Raw genomic sequence first — 13,474 nt, 5'->3', positions numbered from 1 at the left:
TAAACATTTGCCTCCTAACTAAGAGTTTCTGCTATTAATTATTTCACATACTTGGAAAGCAGAGATGCTTCAGGTGGAATGTACGTATCTACTTGTGCAACACATTTCTTCTTATTTTGTTCCTTCAGATGTTTTTCAAAAGCTTTAGGTTACAGTTTGGAGTTTCCAGACGTTTCTGCGGATGCTAAAGAGCTATTCACCAACTTTACAAGAAATCCTCTGCAGTCCCTTTGTAGGAGAACAGTGTGCTACTTCATTCAAACTTAATGAGTTGAATAACTTGGCATCTAATTGGACTTTAGATCACTGCTTGTCTTGTTAATGCAGTGTTAAAACTGAAGGTGACCAGATGTAATCGCAGTAAAGACTATTTTAGTACTCAGTATGCTACATGAGATCATATTTTAATTCCTATTAAATAGACTTCACTTGGTGTTACAAAATCCCAAGTATTTCTTTGTTCAGGCACCTGTTGAGCACCCTGCATGCTAATTTGTCATACAACATTAAGTAATAATGAATTTAAAGTGTACTTAAAGTGCCAGAATACCCCTGGAAAAATGCTTCTAGAAGATAAAATTACAAGCTTTTTATTTTCTCTGCATTTCCAATCTATTAAACTGTGGTATGAGTTGGGATTCCTTCCATCTTACCATTCTGGGAATGACATAGGGATAGCTATATGGGCTATAGTTATTACGGGCAGCTTTATATCACATTAATATGCTTTGGGGCTACATGAGGATCTCAGAAAGATATTCCAAAAAGTGAAATAAGAAAAGCAATGAGGATGAAGGAATAAACCATGACCTTGAATGCACTGAGTGCAGTGCAGAGCAGTGAGAAGTGAATTCAAAAGCAGGGCCAATTTTTATGGAGGGAAAATAAATGTGGAACCGTTTAAGGCCTCTATTCTGCAGTACTTAAGCGTGTGTCTGTTTTGAAGCGAGTGACTTCCTTTTATCCAGAAGTCAAATACAAAACTAAATGGAGTTGGGTCTTGTGTCAAATGTAGGTCTTGCTTAACAGTTTGGGCTATATCCTAAGGCCTAACAAACTTCCTTTTTGTTTGCCAGTTCCCAGAGCACCCAGTGCCATTTTTTGAACACTTGCAAAACTACGTGGCTTAGTGTTGTGCAGTCCGTGCAATGCAATTTAAGAGGAAATGTAAGGGATAGAGACATGACTTGAACTATGTCGGAAAAACTGATCCAGATTTGATTGACGCCTTATCTTTTAAAGCTTTATAATCTGTTGGATAGAATATTGTAGGTGCTCATGTGGCTTGAGAGTTAGATTTTGTACCATACCATTTTACAGCTACAGTCTGGTGATTTATTCAAAGGAGGAAGCTATTAACCATTTCAAGGAAAAAAAAAAAAAAGTTTCTGTGGGTAAGGTAAGCATTTGTAACAGCAAGGCTGACTAGTGAACACCTAACTAAATGCTCTGTCCTTAATCTTGGTTAAGTAGTTCACCATATTGGTGTCACAGAAAAAAAAATCTGAAATACTTCCACACACTGCCAGTGATTTCGGTGCTTTATGAACTGTACCACAGGTAATATGTACAATCTGAAATGTTTGCGAAGCCTTAAGATTTAGGCTACCTAGATCTAGTGGTACTAAAAGTGAAATGTGGTCGAGGCGGGACCATTCCTTTTGCCTTCAGACAGTAAGAATTCAGTCAGATACAGTCTGCTTGAAATAAAATAAAAAATAAAATAAAAAAAGTACTGGGGCATAGTAGACAGGATTGCATTTTTCACAGTTTTTCTTCATTCCTCTAATATTCCATACATATTTTAAGGTGCTTGTCACTTCCAGCATCACAGAAAGTTATTATGCAGATACTTGATCTGCCCCAAAAGGAATTCAGCATTTCAAGAAAGCCATTAAATTATGCACTATCTTAGTCTATGACCATCTATTCTTATCTGTATTACAGTTGCTGCCTATCTTCTATTTCTGCTCCCATTTCACTGCTTTCTTCCCCCCACTGTTATTTCTTAGTTAAAATTCAATAGCAAGACCTTTGGGAGAAGTATCAGGTCCTCTTCTCCATTGATACAATTCTGTGGTCTATGAGAAGGGAAATGAAAATAAGTTTGAATAAGAAAAGTACTGATGGTTTTGTACGTGACATATCATATTCCTGTTAAATAGTTCACTGTATGATTGGAGATGGAAAAAGTATTTTCTCTCTAAACCTATTTGGAACATCTAGAAGGACGTTTGATCTTAAGATTTTCAAGTTCATCCAGCAGGTTTTCAGCTGGAAGACCCTTGCCTCCTAAAACATCCAATAGACTCAAAAAAGAGACTGCTTAATTCACTTCCATAAATCATTTTTGCTCAGTCTAATTTGAATGTAAGCTTTCCCCTTCTCCCCAGACTTACGTACGTGGTTGGGAGACCTCCTAGTAATGCTCCCAACTCAGAAACTCCACTTAGGGCAAGAAACAATTTTTGTGAAAACTTCAGTTGATCCTGTTATTGTAGTAATTAGCAATCAGCTATCCAGATTTCTGAAAACTTTTCGTCCAGCTCCACTGGTGACAGTATTACTGTATTCTAGAACAAGGGGGCCCAGAAGCCCTGAGGACAGGCAAACTTTGTGGGCAGCAGTTACCCTCCATGGACATGGCCTGGGTGCTGCTTGCAGACAGCTGCCTGCTTGGAAAAAAAAGTGACAACCCGGTTCTAGGAGGGACTGAAAGCTTGAAGTGATGCTTGTTTTGGGTACGGTGTATTTCACAGGATCAGACCCATGAGCAGAAAATTGTCTTCAGAGCTCTTTTGTTTTGAAATTGAGCTTTATTTCTGTAATCTTTAAGATTCTGCCAGGAATTATACTATATATTCTCTTTAGATTCAGAAATCTGATTTCTATTAGTGAGTATATGAACTTCAGTTTTATTAATCAGAATATATTGGTGGGAAGGGGAATGTAGTTTATAGAGTAAACATATGCCTGTGGGACTTTGGAGAAGTGAATTGTTAAAATGGCTCCAACATGTAAAGACTGCATAAAAAATCCCACAAAAACGTGAGATGAAGTTAATGCTGACAGTGTGTAACCTAATAGTACCTTTATTGTAGACATCTGCAGCCAAAGGATCCTCTTGGGATCACCGTTTGCTTACCCAGGGAATTTGTTGACAAGTTAGATGTCAGCATCCATGAGTTTTATGGACTGGAACAGAAGGGTGTTTCCTGCTCTATGTTTTATAGACCAACTCTTTGGGTCATGATGTAGCAGTCAGTTGTACTGTAGGACTGGGGAGGGAGACAATTTTTCAGGTCATAGCTGGAGACTGGTTTGGTCAGCGTTCACTGAGAAAGACTACACCAGTCCAGGAGACTCCTGACATAGCAGAAAGTGTTAAGTGTCAGCTCAAAATCATCTGTGCTAGTCTCAGACTTCAGTAAATATTCGTAAACTGTCTTTAAATTACAGAGAAATTCCAATAGTATTGCATTCTATATCAAATATCAAATGAAGCAGCATCATTAATGACACACTAATGAATACCACATGAATTAATAATAATCAGCTACTTTTTGATGTCTCTCTGGCTTCCATCTGTCTCTTAAATCACTTGAAATAATTAATTGCTTAATGCCTTTCACCTCTGACAGACAGAAATAAATTGCAGATTAAAAATACTTGTGCTGGCAGTGGGCAGAGCCAACTAAGGTGGAAGTACAGCTTTTGCTGCTGATCCAGAGGGTCGAGGCGTTTTGCCCCGCTGAGCCTACCTTGCCCAGGTAGCAGTATACAAATAGAGGAGGCGATGCTATACTGCTCTCTTCAGTCAGATACTTTGCAGGGCCTACAGGGTTTTTGTGGAGTTTGTTCTCCTCCACAGAGCTGGATCAATAGCTCTGAAGTCTCCAGCCCTCTCTTTGTAGCGCTGCTACAGTAACTTTCTCCTTTAACTTGTGTGTGCTGGTAGGCCACAAGGTAGTGAAACAAAGCCTCAGACACTTCTGCCGAGATGAGTCAGGAGTGTTAGAGGTCTTGGATAGAGTCACCTCTCTGTTGAGAACTGCCCTGACATCTCTCTAGGTGATAAGCAACAAACTGATTGCAAGAAATCCAGGTTTGTGGACATGGGATAAACGTGAATGACAGCGTGATGCAAATGCAAATGCTGTAATACAGCATTTTTTATTTTGAAAACTGCCTGGCCATGAAGATTTTAGTATTTTAATTTTAATTATCTTTATTTATAGATACTAAGGAACTCAGTTGCTTGGAGACCTGCATCTTGTTATCTGTGCTGAAAGCCAGGTAAGGCCAATTATTCAAATAAAGTTGTAGTGACCAGAGAATGTATGAGAAGCACATTAATTTTTAATCAGCGTGAGAATGGGGAAGTCAACTGTGATTTTTTTCCTCTCAGAAGCTTTGAAAGTTGCAGATTTTACAATCTTTTCATTTCAAAAAGTATGGGGAGGTACATGTATTTAGGATAGGCTGTGGCAGGAGTCCTCCCACCACTGCGTTCTGCTTCAATGTACAAGTGGCAAACCCATTACAGCACTGGATGCAAGAGTATCACTTTCATAAATGGTATGACTGACAATACCTATATATATTATAGCATCTAGGCTATGTCTGAGTTTCTTTTTTCTTTTTTTTAATTTAGATTTTTTTTTCATCTTTTTAAATTGCCTCTTGATAAAGTGTGTGAGAGGGAAGGCATGGGTGCTCTGTGATTCACAGTGAAGGAAAGCCTGAACGTCTGTCTCTCAGCTTATGACAAATGCAGCTCATAGGATTCAGCTCTTAACACAGAATTTAATTCTAGTTCCACATTTTGCCTTCCTCAAACTTTTAAGCATGGTACAGAATCGCCACCTCTTGCTTTACACTAAATGTTTTTAAATGCACATTTTCAAGCTCTGGAGTTACTAGAGGAGTTGCTCGCAGAAAAATAACATTACCCTGCATGCACAGAGAAAATGGAAGGCAAAAAGAATTTTTTTTGCTGGAGTGATAGCTACTAGACTTTCACATATGTAAAGCTCTCAGAAAGCTAGTACAGTAAAAAATAAAAATAATTAAATGGTTCTTTGCACATTTCTATTCCAATAATCACTATGAATTCCTTGCAGAAAATTCCCCAGGCAAAACAGTTTCTCGCAGGTACAATGATGGTAGATTGAAGGAGCTGCAGGGGCTAGGTGCCCACCTTTAGGGTCTGTGATCCCTCCAAGCTCAGGCTGGTGGCAGCAACAGAGCCAGGCTGAGCCTGCTTGAAGGATTTCTGCCCTCCAGCCATGCTCATCCAGCATGGGGGCTGTGGCAACAGTGGCTCCAGCTGGCTTTGGGTGGCCTTTGCTGTTCCCCATCTCCATGGAAAGGGTTACAGGATGGCACACACTGTTTCTGTCTAAAGGTGTATAAGCACAGCATTTAGGAAGAGATTAAAAGGAAGTTGAGTATTAGTGGCAGGATAACTGCAAGTAGAAAAGGTCCCTTTGCTCCTCTACCACTGCCTTGAGGTTCCTGTCACCCAGGTGGCACTGACAGTGGTTGGGAACCTGTCACTACAGGGCTGTCCAGCCCCATCCCTGCATCTCTGAGGTCAGGTCTTGCTACAGGGACTGTGTGCAAGAAGCAGATGTCGATGGTAAATCTTGCAGAGGAAATAGCATGAAATGAGGAAAGACTAGAAGGGAAAAGTAGATGTGGTCTAGGAAAAAGTATGAAGCAGAAACGGGCAGGAAAAGCAAACAAACAAAACAAAAGAATAATTGGCAAGCAAAGTGGAAGCAAAGCAATAACAACATAGGGCATAGGCTCAGAAGTGTTTTGCAGGGGTATTACAAAACAAAAACTCCACTGGGGAAAGGAGGGCAAGTACTGGGTTAAGACAAGGCAAGATTTCACTGTGCCTGAAAGCATCTTGTTGAGATGAATTTTCTTTATGCATCCATACCCTTTACCTAAGTGCAGTGAGAATGGTTTGAGGCTTGTTGGGTATGAAACGTATTTATGATTTTCTAATCTCATATAAATGTGTACTTTGTTCAAAAATTGTTTTCCTTATTTACTCGGGGCATGTACATACTGCTGAAGTTAAATGTCACTCCTATCTACTAGAAATATTTTGTTCTGGGTAATAGCCCAATGCCTTTAAAATTCAGAATATTATGCTTTAGTTAAAAATAATGGGCAATATAGCTGTATTTCACAATGAATAAGTGTATTAATTATGAGACAAATCACATTGGATACTGGTTGCTGCTCAATTCCCTTTGAATTTTAATGAATAATAACTTGCTTGAAAATAAAGGACACTTTTAATGCATCCAGCAATGATTAAGTAGGCTAATTACAGGTAATAAATATATTTTTATTGAAATCTGAATGACTACACTTCCATTGTCTTCCAGAAGTATGCTATTCTCATTTGAATTATATACCTTAATATGTCAACTAATTATATATTTGTTCCAGCCTTAATTTTTAAAAAAATAATAATAATGAGAAAAAAAAAAATCAGAATTTCATCAAACCCAATTTTCCTCAAGTCACTGGGGTAAAGCTTGGCATGACCTAAATGGAAGCTACGTTCATTCTGCATTCTGAGGCCTAGGAGCTCTCTGTTTATCTTAAGACTTGTTTTGCAAAACAGAGGAGGCAGCACTAGAAACTAAGTACTAGTTAAAAAGGCAGAGAGAAATCAGGGAAAAGAAAAGCAGTGCTAACCCAGGGCAGCGTTAACCCATGCAGAGTTCATCTTCTCATGGCATGCTGGCTCACAAGCATCCTCCCAGGTGAGCTGGAAGGCTTTAGGCTGCTGTTGGCCCCAGCGTTAAAAGCCAGACCTTCTTCAGAGCAATCCCTTTTCTCATCAGTAAAGAGAAACCGCAGGTCCTGTGGAAGTTCTTTGTTCTCCTGATTCAATAAGAGTTGCATAAATATCTTTAAGCTTCTGATGATGGAGTTGCAAAGCAGTCCCCATGCCCCACTATCATGTAAAAGAATGTTGGAAATGCTGGACTCCTTTGTGTGACTCTCATAAACGTTACACTCATTTAAATGGTGAGTGATAACCCCACACACACACTCACGTTAAAATATGAGTGTAAAGGTGTCTGAGATTCCCTGAAGCAAAGAAATGGGAGCCCCTAAGATACTGAAATAAATTTTGCTGCCCCATCCCTGCCTTGTCTAACCTCTGGTGAGATCTGGCTTGTTGGAATTTGGGTATCACCTGCAGGCAGAGAGGCTGTACCATGATGCTCTGGACCCATGATCATGGGGAAAACATAAAATAAAATCAGACTGTCATCTTAAGTTTTAATTTTGCTTGGTGTAAGTCTCTGCAACATTCACTTGAACTTAGCTGTTTATGCACATATGCCTGCTAGTGAATTCATTTGCTGTAATATTAATGGAAAGGGAGCACAAAGGGTACAATCGGTCTAAGTTAATTTTAAAATTCAAATAAATGATTGTGCATAGGTTGTTTTTCTTCAGTACTCACCATTTCTAATTAGGATGCAATATGACATGTCGTTTTCACATTTCATATGCTGCATATTTCAAGTAGCAAATCTAGACTCTCGAGATGATGGCTGGCAACTCGAGAGAAAGAAAAACATAAACAACTAGGAGAAAGAAATCGAATATAATAAAAATAATGTTGAAAATATTCCAAGGCTAAGTCAATTCAGAAATATGTTCAAAATATGGAGTGTGAACATTGGTTTTCTGTAATACAGATGGAATCGATGCAAGCGGAATATTGACTACAGATTAAGCTCGCCTTATCAATAAAGAACTTTTGCAATCTCCATCTTCTGGGGTATCCATCATGTGGTTCCTGTCAATCCTAAAAAAATCTTTCCATCATTAGCAAGGTTCCATTTTTCACTTCAGCAGTCTGAAAACAAAGTTTCTCATCAACCAAGTTCCTAAAGAAACTTAGCTTTTTTCCTTTTCTTCAGCTATTACAATATCAACTGATTAATATCAGTTCCTTCAGCACTACTGAAGGAAAAATCTATTTATTAAATGATAGCATTATACTGAAGGCATAATGCAGGTAAAATTAAAAGGACACAGTGGACTGTGAAAGAAAATTTAAAATTATGTAACAAAACATAAATACCGTAAAAAGAGTGAAAGAAGTGTCTTCTATCAAGAATATGCAGTACATGTTCCAAAACACATATCTATAAACGGAATAAAAATAGCAAAGCTAATATGGTATTCAGCTTATTCTGCTCCTACAATTAACTGGTTGATCTAGCACACATTTAAAAAAATAATATTTCCATTTGGCAGCTAACAGATGCTAGTGGAAGGAACATAGCCAAACAGTGAGTTTGTGGTTATTTCAAATCAGCAATGAACTATTTTAGTTGTAGATGGGTCATAAGAGCTAGAACAAAGCAACAAACCATGCATTTTCCAAACCGGCAGCAATGGCTGTTCTAGCACGAAATGGCAGAGCTCTTCTAGTCAGAGCTAAGTGGGACTTAGCAGCCCTTCTTTCACAGGTATGGTTAATTTTGTCAGAAGTTGCCTTACAGATGAATCAGGAAGGAGTAGTGCTGACAATGACCTGAAGGCTAGATTCAGATCAGAAGCACATTTGACATATAATAAAAAGCCACAAATGGAAAAACTGAACAAATAAACTGCAACATCCTTTTCCCTTGTACATAAAACGATAGATCAACCTGCTTTCAATAGTTCAAGTTCAAACTCTGTACCCCAAGCAGGCATGAGAAATCATTTAAATACTTGTGGTCGCAATTTATATCTTTAGAAATGCTCTTTAATCCTGTAATCTTAAGTATAGGAATTGCTTGTTTGATTTTTTTACTACGTATTCTAAGATAGTTATTGTTAATGCTTAAGACATCAAATGCTTCATTAACATCAAGGCTAATTGCTCATTTCATTAGCTTGTTCTCAATGTTGCACAAGTTGTACTCAATATAATGGTAATACTGCTTTTTTCAAGGTGTGTAATTGACAGTTTAATAAATTGACAGAATTATGCTTTTCACTGAAGAGAAGGAAAATTAGAAAATGATGGAAAAATATTAAGAATGGAGAAGTTAATAACAAACTTCAATGTGTTGTGCAATACCCAAATAACAGAGATTTAACTTTGTCATTAGAAGGATTAGTTCTTGAAAACTGTCCTGGAAGATAAAATCCTTGAAGAAAGCATACATGCATTGCTAAGTTGGTACAGATCGGGTGATCATGAGAGACATCTCTCCCACATACTCCATTCAGGGTGACTTTGAGGCTTGTTTTGCTCTCATCTCAGTGGCAACTCAAAAGTCTTAGGTGCTATCAAAGAGTTTCCACCACATCCAGAACTCTTCCTAGAAGAATTTCTCCATTTGAGAATCTCCCTTCCTTGCAGACTTCACTGTCACTAAGTATTCCTGTACATATGCTAAAAGGTTCTTGTTCAGACTTTTCAAAGTATACTTTGAAAAAAAATCAGCTTTGAATCTCATCTAGTAATGGAATACGCTATTAACATGACAAAAGCAAACTTCATGTATTATAAAACTATGCAGCACTGTGATTATTTAGAAATACAATATGCCTATAAGTGCATTTAAATTACAGTAAGCAAAACAGCACTTTATGAAGAGTTGGGTGGTGTTGGGTTTGGGGTGATTTTTCTTTTTAATGGACTGAACCACCCACTGAAAGATTTCTGGTTTCTTGGATGATTCATTAATGCTTCCTTCATTTTCCAATTTCTATGGGACCATCTGGCCCATCTTTGTAGAAAGGCATTTAGCTGTAAATATATTTTACAGTCTTTCTCAATTTAAAAGTAGTTGCCCAGCTGCTTCACAGAAACTGTCAGCAATTGGTAAACTCCTCAGAATTGCCAGCCTTCATTAGTAATCCAATCAGGATGTAGTTTAAAATACTGCAAATCAGATTATGCTCCATTGGACAGGAATTGGAGTGACATGATGTGCTGGGTTATCTTATTTTGCATCTGTGATTGCCTTTAATCCAGGAGATGCATGCACTCTCTTTTGAAGAGAGGGCACTTAGGCTGAGATTGGCTGTGCCTATGCATATATGTGGTTATGTATGTACGTTCCCCAGAAACGAGTACTGTGCAGGTTTTACCTGCCTGATTGAATCACATTCAATGTCAGGCATTGGTAGCATGAGTTATATGCAATGCTTTTGAGTTCCTCTTTTTATCTGGTTTAGATTAATTAGAACAGTAAATTGATGGTTTTTTTTGGTTTCAGCGGATTTTAGATCGTCTCTTTATTTCTTCTTATTATCTTCTGTACTATCAAAAGTATATTTCTTTAACAGTTAGCAGTGCTTTCTGATAATAAGATTAAAATGTGGAGGTAAGGCCATAAGGCTGGCACTTGGCTGCATTGAACAATTTCTTTAGAACATAATTTCTGCATTCGTGTAAGACTGGTACAATATGCAGGTGAGAATGTTTGTAAGAACAATCTCATTATTTTTTACACCTGGAGAATCTTATGCATTAGAGACCAAGCTGTACAAAGACCTGGACAGATAAAGAATTCCATATTTATTTATAAGGTGTAAGTATTGCCTAAATAAATACCTTAAAAAAAAAAAAAAAAAAGGCAGTATATACTGGACTGTATATTCTTTGGGCTGTTAATTTCAGTAGTATTAGATTTTCTGATGGTACAACTCATATGAGTCAGTGAAGTAAAGTTAAACCTGTCTAGTTAACTGGTATTTCCTACGGTACTTTTCACGATGTTACACTCAAAAGTAACTCTGAACTTTGTGCTTTATACAGGTATTCTGTGTTACTCATTACTATAATAAAAGAAAATGGGGTACCCAATACCTGCTACACAGTTATAGAAATCTCATCATTTGTTAAAAGCTGAAAAGTCTTTTGGTTTCTATCACTCAGATGCAATCATGTATTATAGAGCTTTTATCAATTGTACTTTATGTGTCTCTAATTAGGTGATCCTGCAGGAACAGCTCTGAAACTATGAAGGGATCATGAAAACTTTATGTAAAAAGTTCTATGAAACATTAATACACTACTTCCAGTCGAACCAAAGATTTCCTCGGTGTGAGATGTAAAGGGAAATGTTAACAGAATAATGCAATGCCAGAGAAGTTTGTCTAGTCCTTATTTTTAAGAGGAAGTTAGAAATAGGTAATAATGTGAAGATAGATTCTGACAGACAGGTCTATACAAAGTAGAAAAAGAAGACAATCATGTCTTTGAGATCTATTCAGTTGACAGGACAGAGGGAGAACACGTAAGTGACTGGAGGAGAAGAGAGACAGAAATTGTTTGGGGAGTTGAAATCATTAAAATAGCACTTCACTGGTTTTGTCCAATCTGTAATTGAATAGTAATAAAAAGTACTAAACCAGATGTCTTGGTGGTACACAAAGATTCAAGTTTAGTGAGTATCTTCTACTCTTGGAAGATAATAAGATAATGAATCTACTTTCTAACACAAAGGAAAATAATCTTACTGTTCATTGTGCAATCCATTTTCATCTTTCAAGTAATATTTTTGGTTGGCATTATGGAAGAAATTATGGAGTGCCAGAAGTGACAAGTATCCATTATGGAATGTTTGGGAGGAGTAATTTTCCTTAATTAAATACTTTGCTTATGGAATCATTAGCACTCAGTGGAAAGTTTCAAGATAGCTACTTTTCTCTTAGACAGTTGCATGGAATTATTTGAGTGTGTTTGGTTACTGTATTAAATTCAGAAAGCTCTGCTCTTTTTGAATTTCATGTATCTCTCCATTTGTCTTCTACCAATGTGATCTGTGAAGACTTTGGCATTTCAACTAAATACCCCAGTTCAGTTCCTTGCAGACATAGTTTGAAGACTCATCCTAGTGGATAATTACGTATTTCATGGCATTTTTATGAGTCTTTGCTTCATAGCTTGTGGATACCTATATTTTGTATGCTTTATAGTCCATGAAATAAAAGGGTTGTGTTGCAGTACGTTCAGCAGCTTATACATATAGCCTGAATGCTAATTTTTGAGAACTGAGATTGTAGAGAAGTGGCATAGTTTTCCTCTTCTGGTAGTAAGGTTGGAATAACTCTATTGAAGCGAATGGAACTGTGCTAATGAAAAGCCTTTGAAAATCTGGTCGGTTCCTAAATACAGCATAGCTCCCAGTGGAATTTCCTCTAATCACAACAGCATTAGAAATTAATCTGTATGTCTTCATATATTTCTGTTGACAATGAGAGTACTAAACACAGACTATTCGAAGCAAAATAAGCAGTAATGTACAACATTTTTTCCACAACTGAAAAACTAATATGTGAAGTAGTGATTACATCAATATGAACTCAGCTATCAGAGAAGTAAGTAAAGGGGAAATGAAAAATGGTACATGAAGGGAAGAATGGGAAAAGGAGGAAGATGCAATTCAGCTGTCATCTCCAAAAAAATGATCCAAAGGAACAGCTGCTGTCAATTCTCAAGTGTGAGAAAAACAGCTCCCATATTCATGTGAAGACTGCTATAGTTCTGTCCTTGTCTTGTTTAAATATTAGGCTTACTTTTGTTTAACTATTCAGTAAAGAGCAGTTATAAAACTTCATTCCTGCTAGATTTGGTGATTGATTCTTTATTCAGGTCTTCATAAAATATCCACCAAGATCTACCACTGAGTTAGCTCTTTTGACTGGTAGTACTGACAATTTTATTAATTTAAGTGCAAAAGAGAGTGGGATGTTTATATTCAGAAATCCATAGTTAAAATCACATGTTTTCTATTTATTAGTTGATACTGCTATGGATAAAATCCATACACTGGATATGTTGGATATATTCCATGGCTCTGGCATAGAATTCCTTGGTGATTTCACTTCCATAAATAATTGTTGGTAAATCTCAGAGATTCATAATTCTTCCCTTTTTCTCTTCTGGTCTCTTCCTGATTTCTCTCTTTCACTCCACCTACATAAGCACTAGGAAAATGAGATAAAAGGATCAGTGGCATGATATTCATCCTTCCACATCGACTTCTGCTCCAGTTGCAGCATGTTTAACTCATGAATTAGGTATTATTTAGCCTTAAGAGCTCTCTATAATATTTAAGTGCAAAATACGCACATACATATTTATAAGTATTTATAGATTTATGTATAGTTTGTTTAGCAGTTGGTCTTCAGCAAAGCTTTTGTGGATATACAAAAATCCATGGACATTTACTTGAGAAAAAGAAAAGAGGGTTATACTATGCAGTATGATTCAAAGTAAAATTCTCTTAAAGACAGCTAAGAAAATGAAATGCATGTTTCTATTGCAATCCAGAAACAATCCTTAGAGAGATCTCTCTATGAAAGTGACATTCTCAGTCACCTCTAGAAGATGAGCAGTAACTAATTAATTAGTTCCGTTTTGATCCATTTTATGGGGGTTCGACTCTGTCATGCGAGAGCCTGAGTTCTTCTGGTA

The 13,474-nt window shown here is 37.1% G+C and overlaps 1 long non-coding RNA gene across 1 annotated transcript in view; it reads left to right on the top strand.

Moving 5' to 3' along the window:
* The window catches only part of LOC137858587 (uncharacterized), a 431,320-nt gene that overhangs the window by 217,109 nt on the left and 200,737 nt on the right, over positions 1–13,474 (top strand). The window contains exon 4 of the long non-coding RNA XR_011097864.1: positions 4,239–4,296. This is a non-coding gene — a long non-coding RNA (uncharacterized lncRNA). The remainder of the gene's footprint in view (positions 1–4,238; positions 4,297–13,474) is intronic.

This window comes from Anas acuta, chromosome 6, assembly GCF_963932015.1.
Source record: "Anas acuta chromosome 6, bAnaAcu1.1, whole genome shotgun sequence".
NCBI lineage: Eukaryota > Metazoa > Chordata > Aves > Anseriformes > Anatidae > Anas > Anas acuta.
This window is presented reverse-complemented; position numbering and strand designations above follow the sequence as displayed.